This window comes from Triticum aestivum, chromosome 2B (genome assembly GCF_018294505.1).
Source record: "Triticum aestivum cultivar Chinese Spring chromosome 2B, IWGSC CS RefSeq v2.1, whole genome shotgun sequence".
NCBI lineage: Eukaryota > Viridiplantae > Streptophyta > Magnoliopsida > Poales > Poaceae > Triticum > Triticum aestivum.
The window spans coordinates 427,275,674-427,289,956 of NC_057798.1; positions in this window are offsets into that span (position 1 = coordinate 427,275,674).

Below are 14,283 nucleotides of genomic sequence, written 5' to 3' on the forward strand. Positions count from 1 at the left end.
CCTTGGGCTCCTCCGGCAGCGCTTTCTTGATATCTGCCATATATTGTTGAGGGAAAGGAAGAGCTTGCCACTGCGGGCCGCCATCCGCAGCATGGCCTTGTTGGGGAAGATGACCGAGAACATGTTATCACCGATCGTGATCATCTGCCAGTCCCACTCCCCCTCGAAAAGGTAGGGAAGCTCCGCCTCCAAAATGGGGACTGACAGCAGCCCAAGAGCCATGGAGATGACGGCCGTGTCCGCCACCAACTGTGCGTGCACCTCCTCACCCTCCGATTCCACAAATGGGAGACAGAAGAAGCCCTCACTGGGGATGGCGTTGCCCATGATCTGCATCATCAAGGTCCGCCCCCACGACGGACAGTGAGCCAATGCGTGGCCTTCCTCATGGCAGACGACGCATAGAGGCTTGGAAGTGCACACATTCTGATAATGGCCCGCCCGGCCACACTTGAAGCATTCAGACCCGTCCGCCTCCTCCACGGGGATGGGGGCCTTAGCCGAGCCCTTAGAAGCCGATGGCGCCGCCGCCAGGGCCAACGGCGGCCGCTTGGGCTCTAGTGAGCTCCCCCCCCCCTTCTGCTTTTGCTTCTTGGCAAAGGGATCCCCGATCCGTTCGCCGCAGGAAGGGAGGAGGGATTCCTTCCGCTTGAGCTCCTTCTTCTGCTCCAGCCCCCGCCGCATGTACTCCTCCTTCTTCTTCCTCTTGCACTCGTGCTCCTCCAGATGCTTTCGCTCTTGCTCAGCCAGCCACCAGGGAGGTGGCGGCCCCCATCCCCCATCCTCCGCCTGGCCCGCTGGCCTCTTCGATAGCGCCTGCGCCCGCAGATCTAGCTCACGCTAGCGCTCGGCCGCCGGAACCGGAGGGGACATGGGAGACTTCTCAACGCGCCGAGATCCCATCCGCACCGCCGATGCGAACAAGCTCACGAGGGGAGGGGGAGCGGAATGGATCAGACACCGAGCGAGATGCCCGAAGCGCCGCACCTGCGAGTGGGATGCGGGAAACCCTAGAGTGAGATCTAGGGCACCCCGCGGTAGCCACAGCCACTTATATATGGGCGGAGGCCGCTGCACTTCCAACCCCACACTGGGCCCGGGCTCGACGACTGGAGGACACGGGGCCAACGGCCCAGGAGAGCAGAGCCCACTCACAAGCGCGACCCCCAGCACCCCAGCAGACGGAGGGATGGGCAGATCGCCCACTGGGCCCCCTGGCCCAAGCGAGGGCAGGCTGGGCCATTCCACCACATCCAGACCAGAAACCGGCCCAGCCAACGCAACCCTAGGCTGGAAGATCGGCTCCCTGGCATGGGCGGCTCCGCCGTCGCCGTCACCGTCGTCCCCTGACAACGACGACGAGCACGCCGAGGCCAAGGGCTGCAACGCCACCTCCAGGCCACTCCTTCCCATCTCCAGCAGAGTGCACGAGCACCACTCCGGGCCCGCGTCCACCCCCTTGGGCGGCCACCAGATCTGCGCCGCCAGGCGACGCCCGCCATGGCCACCCGATGTGAAAGCACGACGGTGGCCAGCCTTGAAGGAGCCCCCAAGCTCCTCTGACCGGGCGACAAAATCACCCATCGAGCTCGCCACGCGAGGCCTCGGCGAACCACCATCACTCACCTAAGAACATACCTGGTCTTCCTCTTCTTCTTCGTCATCAGAATCGGCCCCCGACAACGCCCAGAACCGGCTGCCCGAGGGGAAAGGGCCCGGAGTCCGCCCGCCTGACGCTGAGCGCCGCTGCGCGAGCCCCACGCCTGGGCGCACCGCCATCCAGCCGCACGTCGTCGCCGCCACCACGTCAATGGCTGCCGCACCGACACCCATGGAATCGCCTCCCGAGTCGCCCCGCCGTACAGGAGCCGTTAGAGCCATCGTCTGTGCTAGGAAGTCTCGTGCCTACTTGTTGGTGTGAACTTGAATACGCTCCCCGTATATTATACTCGATTCCCGGGATTCTAAAACGTTGGAATAGGAAAAACATATGATTGGAATGTCATGCTCATCTCAATCCTAGAGGATCGGAGTTTGGGTTGTTTGATTGTATCATAGGAAAACAAATGGTTCTTTCAAAGAGGTTTAAGAGCATCTCCAACAGGCGCCGAACGCGCCGCGCGCAAAAAACTGGTTTGCCGCGCGCCCATTGCCTGGTTTGGCGCGGCGCGCAACGCTGGCTCCAGCAGCTGCGCTAAAATGCAGCGCGCACACAACATTTTTTTTATTTTTAGATAAATCGGAAGTATAGATAAATAAAAACTAGATAGATTGCATAAATAAAAAACGATACAAAGGTATTTTACATCGGTGCAACTAGATAGATAGTTCGAAAGCATAGATAAACTACGGCGCAACTAGATAGAAACTACTCCAAGTCGCTATCATCATCACCATCATCATACTCGTCGGTGTCGTCCGAGGTATCGAGCCATATGTCCAACCAACGATCATCGTTTTCCGTGCAGAATGACCTCCCACCTGCAGCAATGATATCCGACTGTGCATTCGCCAATGCCTTCCGTCGATGCCTGTCCAACCGCGAATTGCGGCACCTTCGCGTGTCCTCCTTGCGGCGCCTTTCCCAGTAGGCTTGCTCGTAGGCGACGTCCTCCTGGTGGCGCAGGCGCCACTCCCCCATGACCCGCTCGTCCTCCTGGGCGACGAGGAGGCGGCGCTGCCGCTCAGCGTGCTCCGCACGGTCTTCTGCCGTGTTAAGACGAGGCGGCGGGGCGACGTCCAGCGCCTGCTGGAGTGTGTAGACGTCCTGGAAATTCATCTGCCCGCGCGGCCTGCCTAGGCGCCACGCCGCCGCGTCGTACGCGCGGGCGGCCTCGTGCGCCGTCCCGTAGGTGCCGAGGCCGAGCCGGAGATCGCCGGAGCGTATCTCGGAGTAGTACCCGTCGTTGGGGCGTAGACGGACGCTGCGGAAGCCCGACGCTCCTTGGCAGCGCGGCGGCATGGTGGTGCGTCGGTGCCGGGGCGCTGGAGCGGTGGAGGCGCGCGTGGCAGAGGAGGAGGAAGAGGAGTCGTGGAAAAGGCGCGTGGCAGAGGAAGAGGAATCGGAGTCGTGGAGAAGGCGTGTGGCGAGCGCCGCATTTTATAGGCGCGTCGGAAGCAGTGCGCCAAAAATGACGCGCGTGATGCCGCCTTTTCACGCGCGCGCCCAAGCGGTTCCCGCCGCCGCTAGAGCGCGGCAAAACGTCCCGCGCGCGCTAAAAGCTGGGTTTACCATGCGCGCGTCTTTTGGCGCGCCTGTTGGAGATGCTCTAAGTGGATGTCAGAAATCTTATGGAAAGTAGTACAGAGAAATCCTTTGGAAAAAATCTTACAGGACTTAATCCTATGAATCAAACAAATAACATAGAAAAATTCCTAATGGTTCTAATCCTCCAAAAATCCTATAAAAATCCTTTGAATCAAAGGAGCCGTATGCGAGGCTATAAAACCATTATCCAATCTAGTTGATAGATGTAGATTCATAATTTCATCCGTCTCATGCGGGAAGAAGGTGCTCCGGATTGTCCCTTCATTCCATTGTAGTTTGGTTTATCAGTTTTTGCACCCACTTCAGTCGGGAACATCCCGACTTACCCGAAATATTGTGAGCTGAGTCTCTTCATATATAATTATTACTCTATACAAACTTTCTCTCCCGATTTGTTCTCCACTCAAGCCCTGTTTAGCCAATCCGAACATGCCCTGCCAAGTTGGTTAACTGGTCCTTGGAAATAGTTGGAAATACAGTATCAATGATGTATCCATTTGGGTACCACCTGGCCCTTAGCAGCCGAGCACAGGCTCTTTGGCATAGAAACCAAATTCCATGCTAACCGAGTATTTGATCAATCGACTCGTATAGAAAAATGCTCCATTTGCCATTAAAACCTTTGAAAGTTACTAGCAAAAGAGCCCGTGCGTTGCAACGGGGGAGAAAACATAACACATACTCTTAACTCAACAACCGTCACTCAAGACCAGAATAGGTCCATCTCCTTTATTTTTGCGAGGCATCATATTTATGTTGCCGCTTATCCTCCTTCTCACCCTCGCCGGTGATGGCCTCGGTGTTCACACAAAATAACAAAAAATGTGTGTTGAATATGGTTAATCCTAAGGCGTCTCTCTCTCCCTCTCTCCTTCCTCTCCCCTGGAGCGTGTACACGTCCTAGAACTTCATCTGCCCGCGCGGGCGGCCTCGTGCGCCGTCCCGTAGGTGCTGAGGCCGAGCCGGAGATCGCTGGAGCGTATCTCGGAGTAGTACCCGTCGTTGGGGCGCAGACGGACGCCGCGGAAGCCCGACGCTCTTCGGCGGCGCGGCGGCATGGTGGCGCGTCGGTGCCGGGGCGCTGGAGCGGTGGAGGCGCGCGTGGCAGAGGAGGAGGAAGAGGAGTCGTGGAAAAGGCGCGTGGCAGAGGAAGAGGAATCGGAGTCGTGGAGAAGGCGTGTGGCGAGCGCCGCATTTTATAGGCGCGTCGGAAGCGGTGCGCCAAAAATGACGCGCGTGATGCCGCCTTTTCACGCGCGCGCGCAAGCGGTTCCCACGCGCGCGAGTTTCCCGCCGCCGCTAGAGCGCGGCAAGACGTCCCGCGCGCGCTAAAAGCTGGGTTTACCATGCGCGCGTCTTTTGGCGCGCCTGTTGGAGATGCTCTAAGTGGATGTCAGAAATCTTATGGAAAGTAGTACAGAGAAATCCTTTGGAAAAAATCTTACAGGATTTAATCCTATGAATCAAACAAATAACATAGAAAAATTCCTAATGGTTCTAATCCTCCAAAAATCCTATAAAAATCCTTTGAATCAAAGGAGCCGTATGCGAGGCTATAAAACCATTATCCAATCTAGTTGATAGATGTAGATTCATAATTTCATCCGTCTCATGCGGGAAGAAGGTGCTCCGGATTGTCCCTTCATTCCATTGTAGTTTGGTTTATCAGTTTTTGCACCCACTTCAGTCGGGAACATCCCGACTTACCCGAAATATTGTGAGCTGAGTCTCTTCATATATAATTATTACTCTATACAAACTTTCTCTCCCGATTTGTTCTCCACTCAAGCCCTGTTTAGCCAATCCGAACATGCCCTGCCAAGTTGGTTAACTGGTCCTTGGAAATAGTTGGAAATACAGTATCAATGATGTATCCATTTGGGTACCACCTGGCCCTTAGCAGCCGAGCACAGGCTCTTTGGCATAGAAACCAAATTCCATGCTAACCGAGTATTTGATCAATCGACTCGTATAGAAAAATGCTCCGTTTGCCATTAAAACCTTTGAAAGTTACTAGCAAAAGAGCCCGTGCGTTGCAACGGGGGAGAAAACATAACACATACTCTTAACTCAACAACCGTCACTCAAGACCAGAATAGGTCCATCTCCTTTATTTTTGCGAGGCAATATATTTATGTTGCCGCTTATCCTTCTTCTCACCCTCGCCGGCGATGGCCTCGGTGTTCACACAAAACAACAAAAAATGTGTGTTGAATATGGTTAATCCTAAGGCGTCTCTCTCTCCCTCTCTCCTCCCTCTCCCCTGGAGCATGTAGACGTCCTGAAAATTCATCTGCCCGCACGGCCTGCCTAGGCGCCACGCCGCCGTGTCGTACGCACGCGCGGCCTCGTGCGCCGTCCCGTAGGTGCCGAGGCCGAGCCGGAGATCGCCGGAGCGTATCTCGGAGTAGTACCCGTCGTTGGGGCGCAGACGGACGCCGCGGAAACCCGACGCTCCTCGGCGGCGTGGCGGCATGGTGGCGCGTCGGTGCCGGGGCGCTGGAGCGGTGGAGGCGCGCGTGACAGAGGAGGAGGAAGAGGAGTCGTGGAGAAGGCGCGTGGCAGAGGAAGAGGAGTCGGGGTCATAGAGAAGGCGTGTGGTGAGCGCCGCATTTTATAGGCGCGTCGGAAGCGGTGCGCCAAAAATGACGCGCGTGATGCCGCCTTTTCACGCGCGCGCGCAAGCGGTTCCCGTGCGCACGAGTTTACCGCCGCCGCTAGAGCGCGGCAAAACGTCCCGCGCGCGCTAATTGCTGAGTTTACCGTGCGCGCGTCTTTTGGTGCGCCTGTTGGAGATGCTCTAAGTGGATGTCAGAAATCTTATGGAAAGTAGTACAAAGAAATCCTTTGGAAAAAATCTTACAGGATTTAATCCTATGAATCAAACCAATAACATAGAAAAATTCCTAATGGTTCTAATCCTCCAAAAATTCTATAAAAATCCTTTGAATCAAAAGAGCCGTATGCAAGGCTATAAAACCATTATCCAATCTAGTTGATAGATGTAGATTCATAATTTCATCCGTCTCATGCGGGAAGAAGGTGCTCCGAATTGTCCCTTCATTCCATTGTAGTTTGGTTTATCAGTTTTTGCACCCACTTCAGTCGGGAACATCCCGACTTACCCGAAATATTGTGAGCTGAGTCTCTTCATATACAATTATTACTCTATACAAACTTTCTCTCCCGATCTGTTCTCCACTCAAGCCCTGTTTAGCCAATCCGAACATGCCCTGCCAAGTTGGTTAACTAGTCCTTGGAAATAGTTGGAAATACAGTATCAATGATGTATCCATTTGGGTACCACCTGGCCCTTAGCAGCCGAGCACAGGCTCTCTGGCATAGAAACCAAATTCCATGCTAACTGAGTATTTGATCAATCGACTCGTATAGAAAAATGCTCTGTTTGCCATTAAAACCTTTGAAAGTTACTAGCAAAAGAGCCCGTGCATTGCAACGGGGGAGAAAACATAACACATACTCTTAACTCAACAACCGTCACTCAAGACCAGAATAGGTCCATCTCCTTTATTTTTGCGATGCATCATATTTATGTTGCCGCTTATCCTTCTTCTCACCCTCGCCGGTGATGGCCTCGGTGTTCACACAAAACAACAAAAAATGTGTGTTGAATATGGTTAATCCTAAGGCGTCTCTCTCTCCCTCTCTCCTCCCTCTCCCCTGGAGCGTGTAGACGTCCTGGAAATTCATCTGCCCGCGCGGCCTGCCTAGGCGCCACGCCGCCGCGTCGTACGCACGGGCGGCCTCGTGCGCCGTCCCGTAGGTGCCGAGGCCGAGCCGGAAATCGCCGGAGCGTATCTCGGAGTAGTACCCGTCGTTGGGGCGCAGACGGACGCCGTGGAAGCCCGACGCTCCTCGGCGGCGCGGCGGCATGGTGGCTCGTCGGTGCCAGGGTGCTGGAGCGGTGGAGGCGCGCGTGGCAGAGGAGGAGGAAGAGGAGTCGTGGCAGAGGAAGACGAATTGGAGTCGTGGAGAAGGCGTGTGGCGAGCGCCGCATTTTACAAAAATGACGCGCGTGATGCCGCCTTTTCACGCGCGCGCGCAAGCGGTTCCCGTGCGCGCGAGTTTCCCGCCGCCGCTAGAGCGCGGCAAAACGTCACGCGCGCGCTAAAAGCTGGGTTTACCATGCGCGCGTCTTTTGGCGCGCCTGTTGGAGATGCTCTAAGTGGATGTCAGAAATCTTATGGAAAGTAGTACAGAGAAATCCTTTAGAAAAAATCTTACAGGATTTAATCCTATGAATCAAACAAATAACATAGAAAAATTCCTAATGGTTCTAATCCTCCAAAAATCCTATAAAAATCCTTTGAATCAAAGGAGCCGTATGCGAGGCTATAAAACCATTATCCAATCTAGTTGATAGATGTAGATTCATAATTTCATCCGTCTCATGCGGGAAGAAGGTGCTCCGGATTGTCCCTTCATTCCATTGTAGTTTGGTTTATCAGTTTTTGCACCCACTTCAGTCGGGAACATCCCGACTTACCCGAAATATTGTGAGCTGAGTCTCTTCATATATAATTATTACTCTATACAAACTTTCTCTCCCGATTTGTTCTCCACTCAAGCCCTGTTTAGCCAATCCGAACATGCCCTGCCAAGTTGGTTAACTGGTCCTTGGAAATAGTTGGAAATACAGTATCAATGATGTATCCATTTGGGTACCACCTGGCCCTTAGCAGCCGAGCACAGGCTCTTTGGCATAGAAACCAAATTCCATGCTAACCGAGTATTTGATCAATCGACTCGTATAGAAAAATGCTCCGTTTGCCATTAAAACCTTTGAAAGTTACTAGCAAAAGAGCCCGTGCGTTGCAACGGGGGAGAAAACATAACACATACTCTTAACTCAACAACCGTCACTCAAGACCAGAATAGGTCCATCTCCTTTATTTTTGCGAGGCATCATATTTATGTTGCTGCTTATCCTCCTTCTCACCCTCGCCGGCGATGGCCTCGGTGTTCACACAAAATAACAAAAAATGTGTGTTGAATATGGTTAATCCTAAGGCGTCTCTCTCTCCCTCTCTCCTTCCTCTCCCCTGGAGCGTGTACACGTCCTGGAACTTCATCTGCCCGCGCGGGCGGCCTCGTGCGCCGTCCCGTAGGTGCTGAGGCCGAGCCGGAGATCGCTGGAGCGTATCTCGGAGTAGTACCCGTCGTTGGGGCGCAGACGGACGCCGCGGAAGCCCGACGCTCTTCGGCGGCGCGGCGGCATGGTGGCGCGTCGGTGCCGGGGCGCTGGAGCGGTGGAGGCGCGCGTGGCAGAGGAGGAGGAATAGGAGTCGTGGAAAAGGCGCGTGGCAGAGGAAGAGGAATCAGAGTCGTGGAGAAGGCGTGTGGCGAGCGCCGCATTTTATAGGCGCGTCGGAAGCGGTGCGCCAAAAATGACGCGCGTGATGCCGCCTTTTCACGCGCGCGCGCAAGCGGTTCCCACGCGCGCGAGTTTCCCGCCGCCGCTAGAGCGCGGCAAGACGTCCCGCGCGCGCTAAAAGCTGGGTTTACCATGCGCGCATCTTTTGGCGCGCCTGTTGGAGATGCTCTAAGTGGATGTCAGAAATCTTATGGAAAGTAGTACAGAGAAATCCTTTAGAAAAAATCTTACAGGATTTAATCCTATGAATCAAACAAATAACATAGAAAAATTCCTAATGGTTCTAATCCTCCAAAAATCCTATAAAAATCCTTTGAATCAAAGGAGCCGTATGCGAGGCTATAAAACCATTATCCAATCTAGTTGATAGATGTAGATTCATAATTTCATCCGTCTCATGCGGGAAGAAGGTGCTCCGGATTGTCCCTTCATTCCATTGTAGTTTGGTTTATCAGTTTTTGCACCCACTTCAGTCGGGAACATCCCGACTTACCCGAAATATTGTGAGCTGAGTCTCTTCATATATAATTATTACTCTATACAAACTTTCTCTCCCGATTTGTTCTCCACTCAAGCCCTGTTTAGCCAATCCGAACATGCCCTGCCAAGTTGGTTAACTGGTCCTTGGAAATAGTTGGAAATACAGTATCAATGATGTATCCATTTGGGTACCACCTGGCCCTTAGCAGCCGAGCACAGGCTCTTTGGCATAGAAACCAAATTCCATGCTAACCGAGTATTTGATCAATCGACTCGTATAGAAAAATGCTCCGTTTGCCATTAAAACCTTTGAAAGTTACTAGCAAAAGAGCCCGTGCGTTGCAACGGGGGAGAAAACATAACACATACTCTTAACTCAACAACCGTCACTCAAGACCAGAATAGGTCCATCTCCTTTATTTTTGCGAGGCAATATATTTATGTTGCCACTTATCCTTCTTCTCACCCTCGCCGGCGATGGCCTCGGTGTTCACACAAAACAACAAAAAATGTGTGTTGAATATGGTTAATCCTAAGGCGTCTCTCTCTCCCTCTCTCCTCCCTCTCCCCTGGAGCGTGTAGACGTCCTGAAAATTCATCTGCCCGCGCGGCCTGCCTAGGCGCCACGCCGCCGTGTCGTACGCACGGGCGGCCTCGTGCGCCGTTCCGTAGGTGCCGAGGCCGAGCCGGAGATCGCCGGAGCGTATCTCGGAGTAGTACCCGTCGTTGGGGCGCAGACGGACGCCGCGGAAACCCGACGCTCCTCGGCGGCGTGGCGGCATGGTGGCGCGTCGGTGCCGGGGCGCTGGAGCGGTGGAGGCGCGCGTGACAGAGGAGGAGGAAGAGGAGTCGTGGAAAAGGCGCGTGGCAGAGGAAGAGGAGTCGGAGTCATAGAGAAGGCGTGTGGCGAGCGCCGCATTTTATAGGCGCGTCAGAAGCGGTGCGCCAAAAATGACGCGCGTGATGCCGCCTTTTCACGCGCGCGCGCAAGCGGTTCCCGTGCGCACGAGTTTACCGCCGCCGCTAGAGCGCGGCAAAACGTCGCGCGCGCTAAAAGCTGAGTTTACCGTGCACGCGTATTTTGGTGCGCCTGTTGGAGATGCTCTAAGTGGATGTCAGAAATCTTATGGAAAGTAGTACAAAGAAATCCTTTGGAAAAAATCTTACAGGATTTAATCCTATGAATCAAACCAATAACATAGAAAAATTCCTAATGGTTCTAATCCTCCAAAAATTCTATAAAAATCCTTTGAATCAAAAGAGCCGTATGCAAGGCTATAAAACCATTATCCAATCTAGTTGATAGATGTAGATTCATAATTTCATCCGTCTCATGCGGGAAGAAGGTGCTCCGAATTGTCCCTTCATTCCATTGTAGTTTGGTTTATCAGTTTTTGCACCCACTTCAGTCGGGAACATCCCGACTTACCCGAAATATTGTGAGCTGAGTCTCTTCATATACAATTATTACTCTATACAAACTTTCTCTCCCGATCTGTTCTCCACTCAAGCCCTGTTTAGCCGATCCGAACATGCCCTGCCAAGTTGGTTAACTAGTCCTTGGAAATAGTTGGAAATGCAGTATCAATGATGTATCCATTTGGGTACCACCTGGCCCTTAGCAGCCGAGCACAGGCTCTCTGGCATAGAAACCAAATTCCATGCTAACTGAGTATTTGATCAATCGACTCGTATAGAAAAATGCTCTGTTTGCCATTAAAACCTTTGAAAGTTACTAGCAAAAGAGCCCGTGCATTGCAACGGGGGAGAAAACATAACACATACTCTTAACTCAACAACCGTCACTCAAGACCAGAATAGGTCCATCTCCTTTATTTTTGCGATGCATCATATTTATGTTGCCGCTTATCCTTCTTCTCACCCTCGCCGGTGATGGCCTCGGTGTTCACACAAAACAACAAAAAATGTGTGTTGAATATGGTTAATCCTAAGGCGTCTCTCTCTCCCTCTCTCCTCCCTCTCCCCTGGAGCGTGTAGACGTCCTGGAAATTCATCTGCCCGCGCGGCCTGCCTAGGCGCCACGCCGCCGCGTCGTACGCGCGGGCGGCCTCGTGCGCCGTCCCGTAGGTGCCGAGGCCGAGCCGGAAATCGCCGGAGCGTATCTCGGAGTAGTACCCGTCGTTGGGGCGTAGACGGACGCCGTGGAAGCCCGACGCTCCTCGGCGGCGCGGCGGCATGGTGGCTCGTCGGTGCTGGGGCGCTGGAGCGGTGGAGGCGCGCGTGGCAGAGGAGGAGGAAGAGGAGTCGTGGCAGAGGAAGAGGAATTGGAGTCGTGGAGAAGGCGTGTGGCGAGCGCCGCATTTTACAAAAATGACGCGCGTGATGCCGCCTTTTCACGCGCGCGCGCAAGCGGTTCCCGTGCGCGCGAGTTTCCCGCCGCCGCTAGAGCGCGGCAAAACGTCCCGCGCGCGCTAAAGGCTGGGTTTACCGTGCGTGCGTCTTTTGGCGTGCCTGTTGGAGATGCTCTAAGTGGATGTCAGAAATCTTATGGAAAGTAGTACAGAGAAATCCTTTGGAAAAATTCTTACAGGATTTAATCCTATGAATCAAACAAATAACATAAAAAAATTCCTAATGGTTCTAATCCTCCAAAAATCCTATAAAAATCCTTTGAATCAAAAGAGCTGTATGCGAGGCTATAAAACCATTATCCAATCTAGTTGATAGATGTAGATTCATAATTTCATCCGTCTCATGCGGGAAGAAGGTGCTCCAGATTGTCCCTTCATTCCATTGTAGTTTGGTTTATCAGTTTTTGCACCCACTTCAATTGGGAACATCCCGACTTACCCGAAATATTGTGAGCTGAGTCTCTTCATATACAATTATTACTCTATACAAACTTTCTCTCCCGATCTGTTCTCCACTCAAGCCCTGTTTAGCCGATCCGAACATGCCCTGCCAAGTTGGTTAACTAGTCCTTGGAAATAGTTGGAAATACAGTATCAATGATGTATCCATTTGGGTACCACCTGGCCCTTAGGGCATCTCCAGCCATTGGCCCCTCGGGAGGGGCAAAAAATCGCCCCCTGAAGGCGCACCGGCGCTAAATCGCGCACTGGGGGCGTGATGCCCCCCAATCGCGGCGTCCACGGTTAGTAAAAAAAATCAAACACAGCGCAAAAATGACTCAAATTTAACGCAAACATCGGCGAGTTCGTTCAAACTTAAACATATTTTACAAAAAAAGAAAAAAAAAACTATCGCGGGCTACCCCCGTCGTCTCCCTCGCCGCCCGCCTCGCCGCCCGCCCACGCGGTTCTACATGCTGAGGAGGCTGTAGAACCGCGTGTAGTCACCGCCGTCGTCGTCATCGTCGTCGTCGTCGTCGCCGCCCCCGCCTATGCCTCCGCCGTCCCTGCTGCATTCCTCCCCCGGTTGGCGCGATGGATTGGACGGTCCGGGGGCGTCGTCGTCGTCGTCGCTGTCGAGGACCACGACGCCGTGCTCGTCCTCGCGCCCACGCTTGCGGGCGGCGATCTCCTCCAGGGCCCGGCGCTGCCGGACCATCTCGTCGCGGAGGTGGTCGTCCCGCGCCCATCGCATGGCGTCCTCGTCGGAGAAGCCGCGCCGGGCTATCTCCTCGTACTCCGCGGGGAAGCCGGGCTCCGGCTTGGGATCAACGAGGACGAAGCGGCCGGTGGGTGGAGAGGCGTTGGCGCCGATGCGGACGCCGGAGCTGCGGGTGCGCGCGCTGACCGGCGTGCCCTGGGGCTCCGGCTTGACGAGGCAGAGGCAGGGCGAGCCGCCGGACGAGGAGGAGGACCCCCCGGTCTCCATGCGCCTCGGGGTCGAGGAGCTTCCCCGGCGGCGTGAGAAGGAAGGGGGAGCGGGGTACTCGAGGCGCGGCGTGTTGCCGCCCTCGATGTACTCGAGGACGGCCTCCAACGTGCGCCCGGGCACGCCCCACCACCGACACCGGCCGGCGGCGTTAAGCCTGCCGAAGGGCACGACGCCGTTGGTGGCCTCGAGCTGCTGGGCATGACGGCGGCGGAAGTAAGGGTCCCAGAGCGGGCTGTCGGGGACGTACCATGGCCCCTCCCTCGCCGCACGCGGCAGGTTCGCAGGGATGTGTGCGATCTCCGCACGCCGCGCCGCGCCAGTGGGTACCGGGGGCACCGGCACGCCGCCCGCGCTGATCCTCCACACCCCCGGCACCCGCATGTCCGGCGGGACCGGGTACTCAGCCTCGTAAAGGAGGCGAGCCTTGTCTTCATGAAGATGGCGGCGGCCGAAGCCGTTCGCCGCCGCACCGTCGCCTGGGAAGCGCTCGGCCATGGGTGTGAACTGGAGACGGCGAAAGAGAGGAGAGGAGAGGGAGGAACGACGACGGCGGGAGAGTGTGAGTCGCCGAGTGTGCCGGGGCGCGTCATATATAGGCCGAGGCGCGCGTGCCACCGTGTGTACGTGTGGCGGGCGAGGGAGGGCGAGGGACGCACGTCGTCCGGTCTTCACTGCGCCCCCCGTGAGGCATCAATGGTCCAGGCTGACCGGCGCGGCAGCTTTGGCATTGATTCGCCGCGGGGAACGAGGCGATGAGGACGACGAAGGGCCGAGAAGAGAGCCGTGTCGCTGACGCGGAGGGCCCGCGGCTTTTTCGCGCCAAAACAGTTCGCCCGGCGCCCCCGGGCGCCCCCCAGCGCGCCGGGTTTGGGCTGGGTCCGCCGGCGCTGTTTTCGGCCCAAGCCGGCGAAAATCGGGCTCCTGGAGGCGCGACTGGGCCGTTTTTTTGGCGCCGGCGCGATAAAAACGCCTGGGGGGGCTTCCTAGGGGCGCGGCTGGAGATGCCCTTAGCAGCCGAGCACAGGCTCTCTGGCATAGAAACCAAATTCCATGCTAACCGAGTATTTGATCAATCGACTCGTATAGAAAAATGCTCCGTTTGCCATTAAAACCTTTGAAAGTTACTAGCAAAAGAGCCCGTGCGTTGCAACGGGAAAGAAAACATAACACATATTCTTAACTCAACAACCGTCACTCAAGACCAGAATAGGTCCATCTCCTTTATTTTTGCGAGGTATCATAATAATGTTGCCGCTTATCCTTCTTCTCACCCTCGCCGGCGATGGCCTCGGTGTTCACACAAAACAACAAAAAATGTGTGTTGAATATGGTTAAT